The sequence below is a fragment of the Ursus maritimus genome, unplaced genomic scaffold (genome assembly GCF_017311325.1).
Source record: "Ursus maritimus isolate PB19 unplaced genomic scaffold, ASM1731132v1 scaffold_27, whole genome shotgun sequence".
Classification (NCBI taxonomy): Eukaryota; Metazoa; Chordata; class Mammalia; order Carnivora; family Ursidae; genus Ursus; species Ursus maritimus.
The window spans coordinates 12440475-12463842 of NW_024425230.1; the positions used below are offsets into that span (position 1 = coordinate 12440475).

At 41.4% G+C, this 23368-nt stretch overlaps 1 protein-coding gene across 6 annotated transcripts in view; it reads left to right on the forward strand.

Annotated features, from left to right (window-relative positions):
* Positions 1-23368, forward strand: part of LOC103660007 — a 173877-nt gene that overhangs the window by 107891 nt on the left and 42618 nt on the right. For 3 of the 6 annotated variants that reach the window (XR_005838047.1, XR_005838050.1, XM_040642734.1), the window contains one exon: positions 17-647. The exons of 2 other annotated variants lie outside the window; for them this stretch is intronic. The gene's annotated coding sequence lies outside the window, so the exon portion shown is untranslated. Of the gene's footprint in view, positions 1-16; positions 648-23074; positions 23313-23368 lie in introns of those variants that run through there. One more of the 6 variants, XM_040642735.1, reaches the window with a different exon arrangement.

Sequence of the window (23368 nt, forward strand, 5' to 3'; positions counted from 1 at the left end):
ATGGTTTCTATTTCAGAAAGAACCTGGGCACCTGGGAGGAAGAAAGCCAGCAGTGACAGACTGGACACAAAGTGACCTTTAACCTAGAAGTTAAAATCTTCTGGGCAAAAGAAAATAAGGGTCAGAATTAAGGCACTGAAGATGTAAAGAGGGGAATGGAACGGAAAGATACTTAGCAGGTAGAATGGATACTCTGTGACCATATGGGGGTGAATGAAAAAAGTATTTGTGGGTGACTCCCTGGGGTCTAGTTGGGAAGCTCAAGCACCGAAGAGACATTTTGAGTAGAAGGTGAAAAAGCTAATTTGGGATGTGATAGAATTGTGGTGTCTGTAAGGCCTACAGATAGAGTTGGTCAACTCATCCAACAGTTGGAGATACTAATCTGTGGCTCGGGAGACACATAGGTATAATTTTATCTTTCTGTGATGCTTCATCTGACTCTTGATTACCTAGCAGGGTCTAAGGGATCAGTATAGTTCACATTAAATGTTGCTTGACCATAAATGTATAGAAATGCAGGTTGGAGAGAGCTGTGTTGAATAGAAAGCTAAATACAAACCATTAACTATATATACTAACATGTGCCTCTCCCAGAAACAGTGCACAGGGAAAAGCAAGCAAACAAACAAACAAACAAATATATATAAATATATAATATATATAAATATATAATATACATATATTATATATATAAATTTATATATATAAATATTTATATCTATCTTTATATCTATCTATCTATCTATCTATCTATATATATATATATATTTAAAGAAAGAAAAAGAAAGACACAACCCTTGTTCAAGGAGCTTGTTATCTTAAGCCTACAGAAGATATGACAAGTGGTCCTATTACCTGTGCTAGGATTCTGGACCTTGCACTTGCTATATGACCTTGGCAAGTTAGGTCACTTGTTAGAGCTTGGATTTTCTCAGTTGTCAAATCATATTTATGTAGAATATTACTATCTTCCTCATTAAGGAGTTGTAAAGATTAGCCCTGGTTAAACAAAAATTGATTTACTGCATTTTGAATGTATAAAATAAATGTCTTTAGGAAATAATGTATGCATTGTGATCTATTTAATACATTTTACCATTGCTTTATTTGATTTTCAGTTAATGCCAAATAATAACGTGTCTATTTGAATTGCAAAAATCAAGCTGGTTTGAATTAAAGAAGTGTGAAAAATTCTTGGGTTGGCAAAATACGTAACACTTTCATCAATTAGAACTAGGTAAAACGTGTTAAAAATAATGAAAAGTCCACACTTTAATTGAACTGGCTTTTTCATGAGCCTATATTTTTATGAAGCTTAATGAAACAAAAATTGAAATGGTGCCCATTATGAAATCTGTGTTAATTGTTTTTATTTCCATAAAGTTCACATGATTACAAAAAGTTTTGCAGTTACGCCAACTAGAAATGTACTGTACCTGCGTTTTATGTTCTCTGGATTTATTTTTGGTCATAAAGACCAATATTCATTTTGGCAAACAGAGCATTCGCTAAATTGAAAACTTCCTTGAAACGCACTGGAAACTTTGGACATAAGATTGCCAAAATGGCAGGGTATTTTTGTCAGTCTGACAAAACTTTCTTTGTTCTTCCTCACTTCATCAAGAGCAAGACTGCTTCTCCACTTACTCTTATACCCATACGGCCGCAATCTTAAATATCTTTGCACTAGAAGGCACTGCAATATTAATTAACAATATAGTCTAATTATTTACCCTCGTTGGTTCCTACAAACCTCTACAGTATAATCAGTGGACTCCCTTAAGGGGTTTCACGGTATTTGGGAGTGAAATAGGAAGGTTTGTGACTGACACGGGCTCACGAGTGTAATTAAGCATAACCTACAATTCACCTGCAGGTCACTAGATCAAATATAACGTATCCGGGCAACGTGCAAAGACAGGTGAGGATGTTGACTGACCACGGTTGGGCAGCATACATAAATGAGTGCAACTTTGATTTTACTTCCAGGCACCTCGGAGAACATTCCAGGGGTTTCTGGAGGCCAAGGGAAAGCAGAGGGTGGCCAAATAGGTCATTTTGGACAGTTCTCAAGACGAAACTCCGTAAACCACACCCGAGAGCCGCAGAGCTGGCTGATGGCATTCTGTGACGATCTCTCCCTACTTCTGGCCTAAGTGCTAGCCTAGAGATGCAGAAAAATATTTTCTAGCTGTGAGAGGTGGGGTGTGAGGGCTCTTGTGTGTCTAGCGCTGAATCATCAGGACAGAATGCCTTCCGGAAGCATCCCAAAGAAATGTTTCTAGGCCCAACAGGATGGTCAGATCTGTGTGTTAAACCTTATATCCTTGGGCTTACCTGGCATTGTTTTAAAATTATTTATTTATTTATTTGAGAGAGAGAGAGAGAGAGAGAGAGCATGAGCAGAGGGGAGGGGTAGAGGGCAAGGGAGAAGCAGACTCCGTGCTGAGCAGGGAGCCCGACTCAGGGCTCCATCCCAGGCCCCTGGGATCATGACCTGAGGCGAATGCAGATGCTTAACCGACTGAGCCAGCCAGGCACCGTTGTCTGGCATTTTTTAGTAAGGAAAAAGTTTCTTTTAGAAGGAGACTCAAAGCATTCATTGGTCTCCACAAATATGTCTCAGAAAGAGTAGTAGTTACAAAACTGACTTCACGGCATAAAGTGTCCAAGTGTCACCCCACCCCCACCCTTTAAAATTTGAATCGGTGTCTGAGCGCCCTACACAGATCGAAATGTCAAATTGGCTGACCTGTGGAGGAGGGCAACAGCACAAGCATAAAGTGGTAAAAGAGCTTGGGCAATGGGAAAGGGTAGTAAAAATAAAATAATATTTGATTCTAGACATTGAAACTCATGACAACTCAGGGCCCATTCGTTGAGAGACAACGTAAAAGATAAGATGAAAAATCTAGTTTGGGCTAAATCTGGAAGCCCTTGAGTATCTCGAATATTCTTTTGAAATGTGGAATACAAATGGCGTGGTTGAAACCACATACAGCAACTCAATAAGGAAGGTCTCAATTCCCCTGGAGTCTGAGTGGGGGCAGGTATTTGCTGAGACCTCCCTGATTGACATTCCCCCTGAAATTTTGGTCAAGGAAAGGTAAGAATGCAGAGTAGAAACGCGCTTGGCTTCATAATTCAACAGGTGTCAGCAGTCAGGAAGGTAAACCAAGATGTGAGAGGCGTATATGCGGAAGATAGTAGATGATGCCTCCCGCGGGTGATCTGTGAATAGGAAAAAGGATAAAGCAACCAGGGATTGTGGTGTTTGGGTTTCTGCCTGTGGAAAAATGACAAATAGAATCCTTGCCAGCTGGAGACTCTGACTCACAGAAACATGAGAGGTCATGTGAGATATAAAGTCAAACAGAAAGAGTTATATATACACTCAAAAGGTTTTATTTTATAATGTGTTAAGCTTGATATTGGGGGATTGGTCTGGAAGTCGGTTGAATCTGCCAGAATGTATTCCAAAACACACCACATCTGTTCCAGTGGATAAGCTGTCCGTCCATCCACTCATACAACAGTATTTATGGAGCTCCTACTACGTGCTGGTCCCTGGGATAAGTAAAAACAGCCGTGTTCCTGACCTCACAGGGCTGACAGTCAAATGACATGGCCGAGGAGGGATGGCCCTGGCTGTCCCATTGGGAATGCGGGCAAAGGGGGGACCAATATGAGGTGTGGAGGAGAGGTGGACACGCCCTTGTAGGTGAGGGGCAGTATTTTATTTTGAATATTAAGAGAAAGGAGGAGCCATGGAAGGGTTTGAAAGGAATGATATGATCAGATTAGCTTCCAGGGGTTCTCTCTCAACCTCCAAACAGTGTTCTCCAGATGCCCCATTTCTCCCTACTGCCCATGGCCATGGGTTTTCAAATGACCTCCGGAAATTGATGAGTGCACGAGAACAGTGGTGACAAGAAACCGGAGTGATGGGAATGGATGAAGAATCTTTTCTTGAGTTTGGACCCTCATGATCTCACCACCGGACCACACAGTCATTCTCTTTGATTGTCCTGGGTCTGATGCTTTCCTCTCCTTCCAGACCAGTCTTCTCTAAGAATTGCTCATATCATTTCCTTGTCTAGAAGCCTTCACCAGCTCCCTCGTGCTACAACTACAGACCTCCTTAACAGAGCAATGAGGCCCTTTGTGGAATGGTGCTTATCAGTCTTCCCTGTGCTGTTACCCATGATGTTTGCACAGTGGAACTTCCCAAACGGGTTCCACAGCAGGCCCAGTTCAGTGAGATATTAACCAGTGCTCTGTAGAAAAATAGGAAGGGGGTTCCACTAGTCAAATAAATTGATAAAACAAATCCAGCATTATAATACTATCCTGTCCTTGAGATTCATAAGGCAATTAACCTTACTCAAGGCTCTGATAAGTCCTGCAAAATTTCATTGAACTGAGCATTTCCCAAGCCCAGTTAACATCAAATCCCTTTCTGTGCGTAACAACCATAGTCACCATGGTGAAAAGTTTGGGAAACACTACTCTGGCTAAACTTCTCACTTTTGCCCAGTTGGTCTATTTAACCCCTAATATGCCTTTTGAATTTCTCCTGGCATGGCTTTCCTTATGCTATTTCTCCTTTTGCAAAATTCCTCATTTTCCTCTCCCTCGAAGCACGTCCAACTCAAATGTCACCTCCTTTGTGAAGCCCACCATGATAATCCCAACTCAGACTGATGTTGCTCTTTTCCTCAATTTTAAGGCACTTTTAATCTGGGCCATTTGGTATTTATTTATCACCTCATATTGTTCCCTTTTATGCTTACAGTGTTGCTCTTTCCATCTTCCGAGTCACAAAATTAGCTTAGAAGTGTCTCGAAAGGACTCATGGTTTGCCTTTTACATAGAAAGACGAAATTATAAAGAACATGGGTGTTGGAATAAAACAGTCACGCTGGTCACATTTCAGCTAACCAGCTGCATGACGGTGGGTGAGTGACCCAGACTCTGTAAGTCTCAGTTTTCTCACCTGTGAAATAGGAATAATAAGCACTGTCCCTGTCGGAGGTGTTGTGAAGATTGAAAGAGATCATGTAGAATGTCCGATGTATTGAAAGCAATCAATACATGTCAGCTACTGTTACTCTAATCACCGTCACTATCATCAGATAACTACTGCAAGAACAGTTCTCCCTTTGTTATTGTGACTGTACCCATCCAAAGTTCCAGGCTGTCAACATTTCTGAATCTTCTGATATTTGGCATCCAAAGAGGCTGCCTCTGTCTTTGCGAAGGCAGAGAGAGGTATATCACCTGTACCCATTGCCTAGCAAGGAACCGTCTTCCGCCCGGAGATGGAAGCCCTGTGGCTCTCACAGCCAGGCTCCCTGGATCTTCTGGTCCGCCCAGATTGTAATAGTAAATCCCATCCGCAAACAAGGAATTAGTCCAACGTATCTGATTTCCGCTTCAATGTAAATGCTGTGCACTGGGTGAAGAGGGGTTTGATCCTTGCTTGGGGCTGACTTGCCTGCCTGGTCTCCGCGGCCCCGACGTCAGGACGCCTACAGCTGCCGGTCAGCGGCCGGGCAGAAACAGCACTTCCTTTGCTTTACGTGAGGTTTCTCTTGAATCTTGACACGTGATTGTCTACGATGTGATAGTTCAGCAAAATAAAATGTCAAGGGACCTTTTATGTTTTCCACAGTAAATATACGTGAATGAAGAACAAGGAGCAATATGTATGTGCACATGTATTTTTCATTTGCTTAATGTTTATCGCGCACCTGCTATGTGCTAGGCAGAGTTACAGGCCGTTGTGATACAGTAGTAAACAAGAGCCGGACATCTCTATCATAGCGGAGCTCCAATCTCCCCGGGAAGGCAGAAAACAGACAAGTCAACCAATGAATCTGTAATATGCTGAGTGATGCTCTGTGCTATAAGAAAACCACAGTGGGGTGGGCGGATGGAGGGTTGGGGAGGTCAGGCAAGCCCTCTGTGTCAAGACGAAATTCGAGGGGCGCCTGGGTGGCTCAGTTGGTTGAGCGACCGACTCTTGGTTTCGGCTCAGGTCGTGATCCCAGGGTCCTGGGAGCCCTCGCTGGGGGAGTCTGCTTCTCCCTTCCCCCACGTGTGCTCTCTCTCTCTCTCTCTCTCTCAAATAAATAAATAAATAAATAAAGTCTTAAAAAAAAAAAGATGAAATTCAAGCAAAGGTAGGAAGGAAATGTGAGAAGCCCACAGGCTGAGGAACTCTGACAAGGAAAAGGCAAGAGAAGAAAGCCGAGATAAAGGGGACCGACGAGAGCCTCATCCCCAGTAAGACTCCGCCTCCAACTTGGCACCGACAGCACCGTCCATCCAGGCGTGGCGATCAAGACAGGAGTTCTGGAGTCCAGCAGACCTGGCTTTGAAGCCCGATCCTACCGCTGAACCTTACGCGACCTGGGGCACATCACTTAGCCTTTCTAAGCCTTGTGGCGTTGCTGGGTGAAAGGACAGGCGATGCTGTATTGAGCCTCTTTTGCGCCGAGCTCGGCGTACAGCGGATGCTCGGGAAGTGATCAACGTAGAAAGAGATACGGAGAGGCACATGGCTGCGGATGGCACGTATAGATGGGGAGAGAGATGGAGATAGTCGCTGAAGGAGTTCAACTTGAAGCCCTTGGCAGAGTTCACCGGAGGAGCAAGGGCGTCTCAGCCAGAGTGCCTGAATAGGATCTGCTGTAACTCTACACAGCCCGAGCCGACATGCCCGCGGGTAATGTAATGAAAGGTGTTTTCCTCCCTTCGGGACAGGTGCTCAACTGATACAATTTAGAGTCTCAAATTCCAGAGCTTAATTGTTTGTTCTACATACAAGTTCGCCCAGCTCAGAACACCTGTGGACTAAGTTCTTTTGATGCACCAAAGCCTGTCTTTTATTAAGCTCTTTGCCAGCAGTCAAAATAAGCCCAAACGTCCATGTGTCGCTGGATATGCACGTGGACGTAAAACAAGGGCGAGGACTGCCCGGCAAGCGCTCGAAATAGCCAGGGAATCCCAGGGCTCTGGAAAATAGGGTTATGTGATTAATGTAACCAGAGTTAGATGTAAAATAAAATTAAATATTTTATATATAGAGAGAAACTTGCCTACACACACATAAAATTCCCTATTAGTCGTACTTGAGGTTTAAGCATGTTGAATCGATAAAGAATGATTTAGAACGGATGGTTTTCAGCAGCTGGTTGTGCTTTCAGTCTTCCATAAAGAAGTTAAAATTAATTTTAATATGTTGATGGTGCTTATTGATGATAATATTCATAATAAATATCCATTGGAAAAATTCTCTGGCACATCTATGCGACAGAGAGGTCAAGAATGTTAATGACAATCACAACTACAAAATGCAATTCAGTCAATTACTTTAATTAAATCTAAAACTACTTTATGTCTTCTCATTTATATAGTAAACGGCTAGTGGGGAAAAGGGCATCATCTTTATCTGGTTCATTTTAGAGGCCAAAGATGTGGTTTCGGACTGTGTTTTAACATTTGTAGCTCTTCTACCCTTGTGAAACATTTAAGGTAATTATGGGACTTACAAGTAATGCTGCTGCTTCTATCATGGAAAAAGAGGTGGAGATTTCCTTTTGAATGCCGTTTTATAGAAGGAGAGCTTTCCCTTCACAGACGCTAATCTTGTATTTACGGACTAGGTTATATTGGCTAGAGCCAACATTCCAGGGGAAATGGTAGAAACGTCTACATTTCAGTGAATCCTTTTTAATTATATTGTTGGGGATCAGAAGAAAAAGGAACACAGCTGTCTGAAGTTCTCACTGCCACACAGGTTCAAAGGCTTACAACTCTCTCAGTCGTTATAGCCAAACCAAATGCTTTTTCAAAAAAAATTGTGGCGTCATACAAAACTTTGTGTTCCTTGTGCATTTGCGTTGTTCAAACTGGGGAAAAAAGAAGGGTGAGCATTTAGAAAAAAGAAAAACGAGTGAATCAGTTGATTAGCAACTCATTCAGTCTTTGAACAAATAGCTATTTAGTGCCTACTGTGTGCCAGAGTGTTGTGGGCATCCAGATATACCTGGGAAGTACACAGATAAGATCCTGTCCCTCCCCTCAAGGGGCTTCCATTTCAGTTCGGAGGAAATGAGAACACAAACGAGTAAAGTGAATACCAGAGAGTGGCAAAGACTATGAAAAAAGAAAAAAAACCACAAAAGCATGTTGGTGGTGGGGCCACCAACATCTTCAGGTTTGCTTAACACTGTCCTGGTTTTAGCACAGACAGTCCTACATCCTGGGAAGTGCCCTCGTTCCAGGCAAACTGGGATGATTGGTCATCCTCCACGTGGGACAGAGAGGGACTAAGAGGGAGTTTCTCTTGGGTGGGTGGTCAGGGAAGGCCACTCTGGGGAGGTGTCATGTGAGGTAAGACAAGAATGACGCAAAACTGCGGTCTTCACTAATCTGGAGAACCCTCAGGAAGAGACTCATCCCCTCCAGATGACCCAACAAGGGACTGGTTGCTTGGAGAACATGAGTAAACATGTAGGGAGGGTTTTCTGTGGGCCAGACAATGTAAATATTTTATCTTATTTAATTTACAAACCAAGTGGTAGGCATTAGTACTCCCATTTTACAAATAGGGCATAAAACGATTACTGTTGTCTGCAGTCTTGAGGCTCATAAGTAGACAGTGGGGATAAAATCTTGCTCAGCCAGAGTGCAAAGATCATAATAAGTAGAGTGAGGAGTGGGTTTGAACTCCTTTGGGAGGACGATTCACTTCCTGCTTGTAGAGAAGATAAAAACAGATCCTTTATTTCATGGAGCCCAGGATTTTGCTGGATAGCCCATTGAACCTCTGCTAAGCAGGATTAGCTTGGACATTATTCTTTATCTACTCTAGACCTGACAGCTTTTGGGTTAAGCAAGGTCTAAAGGGTGGAATACCTCTTAAAGAACTCAGGATGTGGAGGGAAATATGAAGGGGTAGAAAGATGAGAGTTGGAGTTTCCACAAATAACAGACAAGGTGAGAGGCAAAGAATATAATTTCTGTTATCATTACCGTGATCCTATTTATATCTGCGCTCGTGTTGCCTATGGACCAACGGGAAACACATATCTTTGTCATTATTTAGTTTCTGGCATGCGTGTATTCCTTAAGCCTTTTCAGAGCAGACTATGTGTATTATATCTTTGGATTTTCCACTGCAACTGACATAGGTACTTGCGTGTAATATGGAATCCATACATATTTGCTGAAATTCAAATATTTGGGGAATTAGCATTCGTATCCTAGTAAATTTCAGATTATAATTTTAAGTAATTTTCTACAAGAGGATTCCTGATGACTCACATCTGGGTTTGGCAAACAACTGTTTTGGACTTCAAAAGGAACAACATCCTTTGCCATAGTTACATTTTAACTCAACCCATGCCATGATTACATACTTTGAAGATATAAATTTATTTAGATTAAAAACACAAGTATGTGAGAAATCAATTCTGAAAAGGAAAACTGAGGATATAAAAAAATTCACTCCTCCATAAGAGCAGTAAAAATACTGGCAAAAATCATGAAAAGCAACTTTTTCAAGCTCTGGAAATTAACCAACGGTTTGCAGTAATCTAAAGAGTGTTTATTCAAGAAAGATGGCTAAATCATGGTAAGAATGGTGAGTGTAGTGGCATTTTAACTTGGTCTCACTCCATTCCACTCTTCCCAGTTCTGTAGTAGCTTGGAAAACCAACAGCCTCATAAGTATGGTAGCTATAAAAACAAGTAACCTAGTAGCCACTGAAAGAGGAAAATGGTTTTGAAGCTCCCCAAAGGCCCCCTTTCCAGAAAACTGTCACTATTTGACTTGTCTTGCAGTTTGTCTTTATTTGACCTGACTCAAGCCTCACTCTGTACAAACAGCCTTTTCTCTAGGGTGTTTGTTAAAAACAATCTGTGGCATTGTTTAACATGGCAGCTCTATGAGTTGCTGATAGCAGTCGGAGCTACCAAGGGACTGAGCAAAACATTAAAAAGGAAAAACTGGGCAATGAGGTGTCCATAGAGGGTTTTGAAAAGCTCCACATATTCTTGAAAATCTAGAAGCCCACATGCAAGTGCACGCCTAGGTACATGCCCAGGAAAGACCCAAGGAGGCTCCAGCTTCTCACCTCTGTTGACCTTGAGTTTCTGGGTAGGCAGGAAGTGAAGGCTGAGGTGGAGTTCTCAGCTATGTGGCTGAGCATTGAAAGTACCCCCTCCTCCTTTCGGAGCTCCTTGGCAAAGGCTGGGAGATTTATTGATTGAAATCATTTGTGGAAATCTCATCTAATCATGAGCTGACCATTTATAGACACTTCAGTGGCTGCACATGACACAGACTATAGACTTTCAAAATTGTTTCAAGAAAGTCACTAAGCAACTAAGCAGCAACAACATTAAGAATGTCAACAGCAATAAACTCTAGGCAGGGGGAGGGGAGGGGATGTTATTTCCAGAGTAACACATGATATGTATGTGTGTATATATATATATATATATATATTTTTTTTTTTTAACTGTCCAGTTTTCTAAAGCAATAGGAGAGTATGGCTCACACCCAGGGGAAAAAAAGTCAGGGAAAGAAGCTATTCCTGAAGTAGACCAGATGTTGGACTTCGTAGACAAAGACTTCAAAAAAATACTAAAAGGAAGTGTATGTAAATAATTAAAGGAAAGTATGAGCATGATGTTTCACCAAGAAGAGAATATTAATAAAGAGATAGAAACTGTAGGGGTGTCTGGGTGGCTCCGTTGGTTAATCATCCGACTCTTGGTTTGGGCTCAGGTCATGATTTCAGGGTCGTGAGATTGAGCATTGCATTGGGCTCCATGCTCAGTGGGGAGTCTGCTTGAGATTCGCTCTCCCTCTCCCTTTGCCCCTCCCCCCTTCATGCACTCTCTCTCTCTTTCAAATAATAAATAAATCTTTAAAAAGAGAGGGAGAGAGAGAAACTATAAAAAAGAACCCAATGGGAAATCTAGAGTTGAGAAGTTCAAAAATTGAAATGAAAAATTTGCTAGAGTAAGTTATGATGTTGATTTTAATTCCCAGAGCAACCACAAAGAAAATAACAACAACAACAACAACAACAACAACAAAAAACAGTAAAACAAACAGCCAGGACATTGAAACAGCATACTATAAAATATTAAAGTAACACACAAAAAAGACAGGTATGGGTGAATAAGGAAACAAAGAAGGCATGAGATGTATAGAGAACATACAGCAAAACGACAGCTATAAATCCTACCTTAGCAGTGATTACCTAATGTAAATGGATTAATCACTTCAATCAAAAACAGAGATTGGCAAAATAGGTAAAAAAAAAAAAAGACAACAACAACAAAAAACCAATTATATGCTGTCTACAGAAGACACGCTTGGAACAAAGACAAAAATAGGTTGAAAGCAAAAGGATAGGAAAATGTGTACCAGGTAAGTTGTAATCAAAAGAGAGCTGGGGTGTCTACACCGATTCAGATGAAATAGACTTCAAGATAAAAACTGTTACCAGATGTAAATAATGACATTTGATAAAAATAAACATATCAGGCCATCAGGAATCCTCAGCAATGATTAAGTTACTACTTGTCCAACACAGAGTCCCAAAATATATTAAACAAAAAACCTGACAGAATTGAAGGGTGGAATAGACAGTTTAACAGCCATAGTTGGAAATAAAACTATTTCTATTTGAAAATGACTGATCTTGTTTATAGAAAATCCCAAGGAATCCACTAAAAAGATATTAGAGCTAATAGGTGAATTTTGCAAAATATAAGGGCAATATACAAAAATCAATTTTATTTCTATGCGCTAGTAATGAATATTTTGAAAATAAAATTAAGAAAACAATTTCATTCTTAATAGCATAAAAAAGAGTAAAATATTTAGGAGTAAAATTTAACAAAAGAAGTACAAGACTTACATGCTAAAAACTGCCAAATCTCACTGAAAGAAATTAAGGAAGAGCTAAGTAATTGGAAAGACATGCCATGTTCATGGATTGGAAGAAATAAATATTGTTCAAACAGCAGCACTTCCCCAGATGGTCTACAGATACAACCAATCCCATTCAGAATCCCAGCTGCCTTTTTTTTTAAATTAATTTACAAGCTGATCCTAAAATTTAAGCAGAAATGCAAAGGACTCACAATAGCCAAATGATCTTTAAAAAGAACAAAGTTGGAGCGCTCACATTTCCCAATTTAAAACTTAGAGTGAAGCACATTGATCAAGACTGGGGCTCTGGTATAAGGGTAGACAATTAGAGCAATGGAATAGAATTGAAAATCCAGAAATAAATCCTCACAATGTACAGTCAACTGATTTTTGGCAAGATTTCCAAGACAGTTCAATGGAGCAAAGAAGAATCTTCTCAAAAAATGGTCCTAGGACAACTGGAAATACATATGCAAGAATGAAATTGGACCCCTCCCCCACACCATACCCCAAAATTAACTCAAGATGGATCCTGGACCTCAAGGTAAGAGATCAAACAGCAAAACTGAATTAGACAATGGTTTTCTGAATATGACACGAAAAACCAAAAACCAAAGTAAAAGGAAAATACAGGTAAATTGGACTTCCTTAAAATTAAAAAAAAAAAAAGCTTTTATGCTTCAAAAATCACCAATAAGAAAGTGAAAACACAACTCGCAGAATGGGAGAAAATATTTTCGAATATATACTTCAATATATTTCAAATACATAATATGTATATTTTATCTAGAATATACAAAGTATTCTTACAATTGAACAATGGAAAGACTAAGGATCCAATTAAAAAGGAGCAGAGGGTTTGGGCATTTCTCTAAAGAAGATAAACAAATAGCCAATAAGCCCATGAAAAGCTGGTCAATATCATTGGTCTTTAGTAAAATACAATTCAAACCCACAACGAGATATCACTTCCTACTCACTAGTATAGCTAAAATATAAAAAAGCAGACAATAGCAAGTGTTGGTAAGGATGTCGAGAAACTGGAATCCTTGTACATTGCTTGTAGAATCGTGAAATGGTACAGCCCCTTTGGGAAACAATTTGGCATTTTCTCAAAATGTTAAACATAGAGTTACCATAAGACCCAGCATGCTTACATGTATACCCAGGAGAATGGAAAACTTGTCCACACAAAAACTTCAGGAATATTCTTAGCAGCATTAATCGTAATAGCCAAAAAGTGAAAACAACCCAGATGTCCATCTATGGATGACAGGATAAACAAAATGTGGTATATCCAAATGATGGAATATTATCATAAAAAGGAATAAAGTGTTAATACATGGTGCAACATAGATGAAAATGTCATATGAAAGGAGAGAAGCCAGACACAAAATGTCACATATTGTATGATTCCGTTTATATGAAATATCCATATTGGGCAAATGCATAAAGATGGAAATTAGATTCGTGGTTGGTAGAGGTGGGAAGAGTGGGAGGTGGGGAGTGTTGAAAATGTTCTGAATGTGGACCCCGATGCGGGGCTCCATCCCAGATCCCTGAGATCGATACCTGAGCCGAAACCAAGAGTCGGATGCTTAATTGACAGTGCCACCCAGGTGCCCCTTAAAGGGTACATTTTATGGTATATGAATTATATCTCAGTATTACTGTCATACAAAATACTAATATGCTTTATAAAATTAAATTCTGTAGGAGAAAAAATCAAGGTCATTAGGTAAATTTCTATAAGATAAAATAACTGTGATAGGGATTCAGAATTGTCCTCCAATATCCAATTATCTCCTGGTACTCCTATTTGTGGTCATAAAGCCTTTTAACTAGACTGTGTTTCCCAGCTGCCCTTGCAAGTAGGTGTAGCCATTTGGGTGACTTCTGGCCTATAGTCTAAGAATGAATGTTTTGTGAAACTGCTCCATTGTGTCCTTTAAAGAAAGCTGCTGGCTCTCTACTTCATCCTTCCCATTTTAGGCAGGCTGAAACGCCAACATGGGAGTGGTGAGCCATCTTTAAATGGCTGTCAAGAGTAACACCCTAGGGCATGATGGAAAAGAAAATGGAAGGAAGTTGGGTTGCTGGGCCTTCTTGAGGACCTCTTCCATACACTAGCCTTTGTTATTCTGGACACTTTTAAAGCAGTCAAACCGATCTTCTAATTTATATAATAACTCCTTGGGCTGAGGGCATGATAATTTGTTAAAGACTTTTTTTCTTTCCGTGGATCTATGCTCAAATGGTTTCAAATGAACAACTCTGAGAGTACAAGGATAAACAAGGCACAGTCCTTTTCCTCTGAGAGTTTGAAGTATAGTGAAAGAATTTGGGCATGAATAGCTAATGCAAAATGAAACAGCTATGAAAGCAGAGATGCAAATAGAGTTCTGTGGAACTATATAAGAAATTGTGACTCGGGGCACTTGGGTGGCTCAGTCAGTTAAGTGACCGACTCTTGATTTTGGTTCATGATCTTAGTCTTGAGATCCATGGGGGCTCCACGCTTAGCAGGGGGTCTGCTTGAGATTCTCTCTCTCCCTCTGTTGTCTTCCCCGCCCGACCTCCCACCGTGCACATGTGCGCATGCGTGCACTCACTCTCTAAAAAAAAAAAAAAAGACGTTGTGACTGACGGAAGCTGGAGAGAATGAGCCGGCATGAGTTGGAAAATCCATTTGCAAGTGGATGAAGGTAACGCAATTTTTCCTTCCATTTCATATGCTCTCATCTTCTATAATGTGGTTTTGTATCTGGATAATTGGAGCTGTTAATCTTTTCAAAACCTTTTTATTTTGAAAGAATCTTAGAGCTATGGAAGAATTCAAAGTTAGTACAGAGAATTCCTTTTTTTCCCTCTACACCATTCACCCAGCTTGCCCTAATGTTAACCTTATACATAATCCTAACACTGATACTAATCCTGATACTAAGAAAGTAACTAAGGGTGTGTGTGTGTGGAGAAAACTATATATAATTTATATATATGTATATATATATAAAATAAAGTATAACACTATTAACTAAACTCCAGACTTTATCAGATTTCCCCCATTTTTCCTGTAATATATGCACTTTTTTTCTATCCTCAGATCCAATCCAGGACCCAATATCACACTTGGTCTTTAACTTGAAATTCTCCTTAGCCTGATTTACATAACGGGCTATCCACGGAGTCTCTGTCCAGGCCATCTGAAATCAAGAAGCCTGGAACGGGAGCTCTAACATGCTGGTCGAGGCTCAGATCAGTCATTAACAAAGCCCTAGGCCTGTCAAGTGGACGGATTGGGGATCCAACATGAAAGCACTCTGAAAATCATAAACTGACTCTCCTCCAGCGAGATCATTTATTCATTCCTCTGTCATTCGGAAAACCTTTCCTGAGTGCCAGCCGAATTTTAGACACTGTGCTAGGCACAGCGGTCACAGGACCCATGACTCCCATTCATCTTTTGCCGGAGCTTCTCGTCTCATAAGGCTGATCCTTAAGCATTTATCGAATGCCTCCCATGGGTCCTATGCTACTTATTGTTCACTTTCCGGGAGAGTGCACTGTCTGAATAATCCACTGCAGGCCTGAAAGAGTTAACGTGTTGCAAACACCTCGGGCAGGGCCTGGGGAGTCTCTCCCTCCGTGAAGCCCGAAGATGCATTAGGGCTCAAGTCCGTATTTTCTTTTCCTCTCTGTTTATGTCTCTGTTTTCTGTAAAGTCTCCTAAACTGCGGGAGGATCTACCAAGTTCTCTGACAATGCTATAAATTTCATTAAGAAGATGAAGCCTTATGGGGCAATTAACTCCGAAAGTGGTACAAAGCTACAGCAAGGAGATACTGGCCTGGAGTACTTAGCACTTAGCCCCGAAATGGAGATAAGCCCTATCAAGTCGGGGTTGTGTTTAATGTTCGCTGCCGCTTCCATACCACAGCTACAACCTAGCGGTCACCGTGTTAACACTCCCCAATATCTATTACAATTAGTTTTTGATTAAGAGGCCTTACATGGCTTTTGAAGCCTTTTATGTTGTGTCAAATGGCCAGTGATGGAGTGACATGCGCAGACACCTCCCCGTAACAAAGCGTCTTGTAAAAGGTTTCAAGTGAACTATTTTATCATCCTAATGGAAACCAGATGACTCTAACTCCCCCCCCACCCCGTAATTTCAACTATTTACTGAAGAGTCCTTGTTTTGAATTACTTAAAAGATTTATTCTTAAATGCCTACCTCACGCATTAAGAAGCGCTCAGAAAGGAGCCGTTTGGAATTTGGGAAACGCTTTTAAAGGTGACTGGGGCAATTTTCACAGGAAATTTATTGTATTTTATTTTATGTTTTCTCTTGATTTTTAAAGGAGGAAATACCTCTGTCTTTTTCTAGTATTTAATTATTATTTTAATCATTGTGTGGGAGGCCTCTTTCTGTGGAGTTATGCTTTCTCTGCTGGGGTTTTTAGGCAATAGCCTTAGTTTATTTTTTAAGAGAGTGGTCACTGGTATTTTGTCAGGGGAAAAAAAACAACTTCATTTAGTTATGTAATATTTCATTCTGCACAAGCACAAAATACATGTTATTTTTATAAAGGTATAGCAGATCAAAGAGAGTAGAATTATTTAAAAAATTTTTATGATCTGTAAATATACTTGTAAATTTCATGAAAATAGTATTTAAATAGGACATAACACGTGAATGTGAAACATATCAGCATTTTTCTTGACTGTCTTTTCAACGGCCTTTTTGACGTTGGCCACATACTTCCCTTTGAACCTCAGTTTTGTCATCTATGATCTGGGGTTGGCCCACATGCGCCCTGAGTTTTCACTCACCTCTAGAAGGCATTGGTTCTGTGATACCCGATGTGCTGGAGACTCTTGGCTCCTGGAGCACAAAGGCCTCATCCCGGGGAGGCAGTGTGTATACTGGGTCCGAGTCCTGTTGACAAGTGTGTACCCTTCCGTGCGGGTACCCAACTCAGCAAGACTCAGATTTTCCCGCGTGTAAAATAAGGACAGTGTTCTCTACTTCAATTACAATTACAATTGTAATTTTAATTTGGTTCAATTAAAAAGTAAAATCAGGTGTGTCGAGTGCTCCATAAATGGTAGCCTTTTGATAATTTCTATTTTCCTTTTTTTCTTTCATATTCTGTCTTGTTGAACAGTATCTAGCACAGTTTCAATGAGCGAAATTACCATAATGTTTGTTACGTACATCATTCTATTATAAGCTTTTAGTGAGCACTTGTTACGTGCTGGGCGTCCTACTAAGCCTGAGAATCCTGAGATTAGAGGCAGAATCCTTGCTCATGTGCAGATTGGGCCACAGACAGTCGATAGATAATTCTATTTATTTATTTATTTATTTATTTAAAGATTTATTTATTTAAAGATTTATTTATTTATTTCAGAGAGCGCGCAAACGTGCAAGTATGTGTAAGTGGAGAGGGGCAGAGAAAGAGAGAGAATCTCAAGCAGACTCTCTGCTGAGTGTGGAACCCAACACTGGGCTCAAGTCCCGGGGCCCTGAGATCATGACCTGAGCTGAAACCAAGAGGCTCAACCCACTGAGCCAGCCAGGTGCCCCAATAGAGAATTTTCATAGAGTCAGAGATGCGTGGAGGAGAATCAACCATCCGGTCCAGATTCCAGTTGGGGCTTTATCATTCATAGGGTGACTCCTTTTCTACATGGTCCCATAGTCATCCCAGGTAGTCTTCTCACCCACCTGCTGAGCGGAGCAGGCCAGGCATCATCAGCTCCATTTTACAGATGAGGACGCTGAAGAACTGAATTTTTGGATCTTTGATTACAGTGATTAATAAGATTCATCAGATCTTTCAAAATAAATTTTGTTACCATCAGTGTCATTGCAGTGAACACATGCAAAGATTTAGACCAAGAAAGAAAGCTGTAACAGGTTCATTTATGAATATTTTACTTATCAGAGTCTTTTTGTAAGTGTTATTGGTCTGGGGTCCATTCATTCTGTTCATCTATACATTCATTCTACACGAATGTGCTGCTTTCCAAGCACAGGGAGAGGTGGTGGAAGTTCCAAGATTGGAAGAGTTCTCAGAAGAGTCCTCGAAGAGTTCATAGCCCAGTGGGGATGTATGTCCATCCATGGTACCCGTGACTGTAGATATGGGTGCAGAGGTGGGTGCTAAGACAGAGCTTGACAGGGAACATGGTGGAGAGGCACCCTGGACAGAGGAGAGGGCTTCGGTGAGGTTTCCGGGAAGAGAAGACACCTGAACTTAGCTGAATTTTATGGGACAAATAAGGAATTGCCTGTGTCAAAAGTGAGGGCGATGTGGATGTGGCTTTAGGCTAAGAGAGGGTAGGAGAGATGAGAAACCATGGTTTACAGGGTCAACTGTCAATGGTGAGGAGAAACCACGGGGGGCACGGGGCTGTGGTGAAGGAGGGAGGGACCAGACCCTGACGCCATTAGACCGACACCTGTCTTTCCACAACATCTTCAGGAACAAAATCCCACACAGCCTCTGTCGTTTATATGAAAGTCTCACATTTAACTAGTAAACATGCCCTGTACCTTATTTTCTTTTCACTTCCTCTCAAACCTGTCTCGTTTGCTGCTTTTGGCAAGTCTGGTTTTATAGTCAACCTTAGCAGTTGGTTAGAGGCTGTTATTAGTATAACCAACCTTAAATAATTTGATTTTCAGGTTGGGTACGTCACAATATCTCCTGTGGGCTTGGTAGCCAAACTACGCATTTATTTAAAAATTGGTTTCTTCACATTATATTTGAAAGTAGTGCTACTCACTCAGCTGTAAACCATTAGGCCACGTATATAAAAGTATCTCATTTGACTTGTATTCACAGAGTTCTGAGGATAAGGTTTAGGCCCTTACAGATATTCCAGTTTTCTATTAAGTCTATTGTCTTATTTTATTAGTTTTCTTTAAAAAATATTTTTATAGAGAACAATGTGTTTGAAGGAGAAAAGAGACTGCAAGAAATTTTAAAGCTACATCCATACCCTCTTCCTCCTCCGTAAATTTTCAGGGACTTTTGTTTATTTATTTGTTTATTTTACATTTAGACAAGGGATTTAAACTGGGCTGGTATGGTCTGCAGTAAATGGGTAATGTTTGGCCCAAGGAGGGTATCAATGAGTTGTCAACATTTAAAAGTCCAGAAATCTAGAAATTTCACATGAAATCTGGCTTCCTTAAAAATTTTTTAAAATGTGTGGTTCCTGGGTGGCTCAGTTGGTTAAGCATCCGACTTTTGGCTTTGGCTCAGGTTGGGATCTCACGGTCATGAGATCGAACCCCGCGTCGGGCTCCGTGCTCAGCACGGAGTCTGCTTAAGACCCCTCCCTCTCCCTCTCCCTCTGTGCCTCCCCACTGCTCTCTCCCTCTCTAATAAATAAATCAATCTTTTATAATGTGATGTCACGGACTTACAGGATAGCACGCTGTGGGGCTCAGGCACATTCACTCCCATGGTCCTGGGGGCTCATCTCACTCACCAAGGCTCACTGTCTTGTCCCCCTGACCAGCCCCCCCAGGCCTTTGCCTTCATAACTACAACTCTGGCTTGGCATTTCCCAATAAAACATGAAAGTGAAACTTATGTCCACACCAAAACCTACACATGAATGTCCATAGCAGCGAGAAAAAGATCAGGGGTGGTTGGAGGGAGGGACGAACAGACAGAGCAGGAGGATTTGTAGGGCAGTGAAAATACTCTATATGATACTATAAAGATGGATACATGTCATCCCATATTTCTCCAAACCCACAGAATGTGCAAGACCAGGAGTGAACCCAAATGTAAAAACCATAGACTCTGGGTGAGAAGTATGTGTCAATGTGGGTTTGTCAAGCGTAACAGACGTACCACTCCGGTGGGGGATACAAGCCGAGACGTATGGAAGTCTCTATGCTTTCCTCTCATTTTTTCTGTGAACCTTAAAAAGAAGTCTTAAAAAGCTCCCCCCCCCCACCAAATAGGGGGAAATGCCAATCAGCACATGCAAAATTTAACCCCCCTAGTTCAGAAGTTTTAACAGAACACACAGGCATAAAACGGAGAGAGCTAATACTTTTAGAGAGACCTTACAGGTTAGTGAGAAAATAGATTTCTTGATCAATTTCATAGACTGCCGCAGGAGAACAACGCAACAGTCAGTGATGGGCTGAGTATAACTTCTCAAATAAAATTTTCACCCAGAAGTTTTCTTCATGATCTTGTGTCTTATCGTGACCATCTCAAAACTGCTTTTGGGGTGTGAATCCGAGAAATGGAAACACGGAATAGTAAGTTTTCACTCTCTAGCTGCCAGAAATCCCCACTGGGTTTTTTCTTATTTTGGGGGGGGGGGAAGGTTCCTTGGCACCTACTTTCCTGAGCTTGGTTGGAAGTGCTAAGTTTTTCCTGGTGTTAATTATTAATGTGACCTGTTTATGTTCCAGTTATCCAGCTAACCATTAATATCTGTTTACTCATTGATGACCTTTGCAATTTCGTACTTCTCCCTTGGCTGTAAATGTCAACCCCCCCCCATTTTTTTTCATATGTGCCATGTTCTCTTCCTATCTACTGGCTCTCTCCAGCAACTCCTTCACAAAGTAAAATAGTATGGGGCAACACAAATGTGATATTCACATCTATGAAAGACAAGTGCTTTTGTGTTAAGAGGGCTAAGACACAGAACGTTCCTTTTTGGAATGAGCAAGAAATACCCACAAATGGCAGGTGCAAAGACTCCTGGCCCTGGGGGATGGAGGGGTGGTGGTGGAGGGGGGTGGGGGGGTGGGGACAGAAATTGACAAGAAGAAAAGTTCTTTTGCTTTAGTGGAGAGAAAACCAAGGAGGGGACTCTGAACCAGTCCTGGGGAACGGAGCCCGATTTTCTTTTTTTCCAAATGTCAGTATAAGCACTTGCACATTCAAGCAAGCCTGCAGGATTTATCTCTAGTTCCCCAATCAGTCTACATTAACCCCAACACTAGCAAGACATTACCATTCTGCTCCCTTGTAATGGCTAAAGCCGAGATTAAGCAATGCAGCTGGATTAGGGCTGCAACTGGTGACCTTAATTTTACCCATCATTGGAGCCTGTGTATATTTGACTCATCTTAATTGCATTTACCTAATTTAAACAGACAATAGCAGCACACGAAAATTTTTTTAGCCCCAAATAATCAGAAAAGGAAGAGGAGCTATTTTTTAGAAACGAAGCACAGAGCACTCTAGGTCTGGCCGCTGCTGGGGTAACAAAAGCAACGGTTTTTCTTTGCTTTGCTCCATTAACATACCAGCACAGGGAAGGACCCATTGAAATATTATTATCTTTGCATAACAATACAATTTTAAAGTCTCACGGCGCTTCTTTATTGAAATGTTTTAAAATATTAATATCATCCCGGCCATAAATAACCATTATGGCATTCATAGAGATTAAAGTTTTGAGATATGCCCTGGGTGTACATTCACATTTTCTCGTTCATTGAGTTCTAACTTCAGTAAAATTAGTTTTTTTAGATACAGCCCTGAACACTTGCTGTGACTGTCACTTCGTGTTGAATTTATCATATAGAATTTAAGGCGGAAGACTGGGGAGCAGTCTGTCACAAACGATTGTATTCGTAATCTTCGAGGGTCGGGATGGGGGCTGGGGAGAAGATAAGCATTCTAGAACACTGCTGCTCTTCATCGCCGAGACCATTCATTCGGCTCCAGCCGCGGGGGTGGTGAGGGGATTTGCGTAGACTGTATCATGCGTTTTCTTCAAGTCTGCCTCTGTGTTGGGCGGCTACCCCGTACTTTATGCACAGAAATGCCTCTCAGGTTTTCTTGGCTAAATGATCACTCAGCTTGTCTTTCCCAGTGAGTTCGGTAATAAATAGATATATGGGCTGGACGTGGGGTGTTCTGACTTAGTTAGATCCTCTCGTGTCCTAGAATAGACACGTGGACTCAATCATTGCGCCAGCTACAAAACACAGACTTCCAAGGAAACACAGGGACCAGGGTTTTATGCTAAGTTTACAATGACAGGAGCTGAAAAGCAATTCAAAGTTAAGGTTAGTGTTGCAACTTCATGTCAGTCCCATGCATCTAGGGGGAAAAAACGGTCCAAAAGCACATGATTTTCCTCGAAGACTGAGTGGCTATTAGGGGAATTTGAAATTATAGGTAAGTAGAACAGTCGAGTTCATCCTCGAACTCGTTGAACGTGTAGGTTTTGCTCTGGGAACAAAGCAGAGTATTTTCCCAAGACTGTGATTCAGTGGTGTATATTTTCCCTCTGATGTGCAAAGCAGGATTTCTTCACAACCTCTGGATTCTGGAAGTCGACTACCCTTATTAGCTTACAGATCTCTATCTGGGTATCAAAAATCAGAGGCTTTGAATTTTGCCAATCAGAATCCCACATTTACATTTCCTGTCCATGTCACATGGTCAACAAGCTTAATTGACACGTGGAAAATTTCCTTTGCACATCTTATTCAAGGCAACGCTGGAAATTTAGGTTTCTGGAATGTGCCGGCAGCTCTGAGCTGTCTTGGCTTCTCCACTGTTGGCTTGGTCCGTGGCCCAGTATGATGCAAGCTGTGCAGAGCTCAGAACTCAAATTAACTGCTGGGGCAGTATTGGGAGTGTGCTTGGGCCCAGGAGCTTTTCAGACGGGTGGAAGTGGGGGTGGAGGGGGCTCCCAGCTCACTTCCCACTGTGAGGCAGAGGTTACCATTGTTTGGAAAGACTCAGGCCATTACCTTCTGCAGGAAACCTGTCCTCAGTCCCACCCTGCAGTCTCCTGAGGGGCCCTTGCCCAGGGCCCCCATGGGGATCCTGGGATTATCCCATTCATAGCACTTACCACATTGCATCGAAAGATCCCCTCCTCTATCTCTTCTCCAACTAGACCTCGGCACCCAGCACAGAGTCTGACACACCGAGATGCTTTCTAGAAGCAGCAGGGGCATCTAGGTAGGCTGTCGGGCTAAGCCGGACTAGCCACTGGAATGGTAATAATAATTAATAATAATAATAATCTTCTCATTATTGCACAGCTACTCAATGGCTATAACTGCTGAGCTGACGGATTTTCTCTGTCTCGAGTTTACAGACGAGAGACTTGGCAGGGTCGAGTACGGTACCCGGGCTAAGTCAGGAAGCAGGACAGCTGAAGGGGAAGAGCTGGAATCCTGATGCCTCCTACTTGATTCTATCTTCCAACTGCACGCACCTCTGCTTGAGCTGAATAAAGACACTATTTCCATCATCAGAGTTTAGTCTGGTAGGAGTCACAGCGCCCGTGATATCCAGAAAGAGGATTCTTGTTCAAAAAGAAGGAGGTCCAGGCCTTGCCTCTGTCCCCCTTGTACTGGCACTCAGATTACCTTTTTTTCTATTAGTTTTT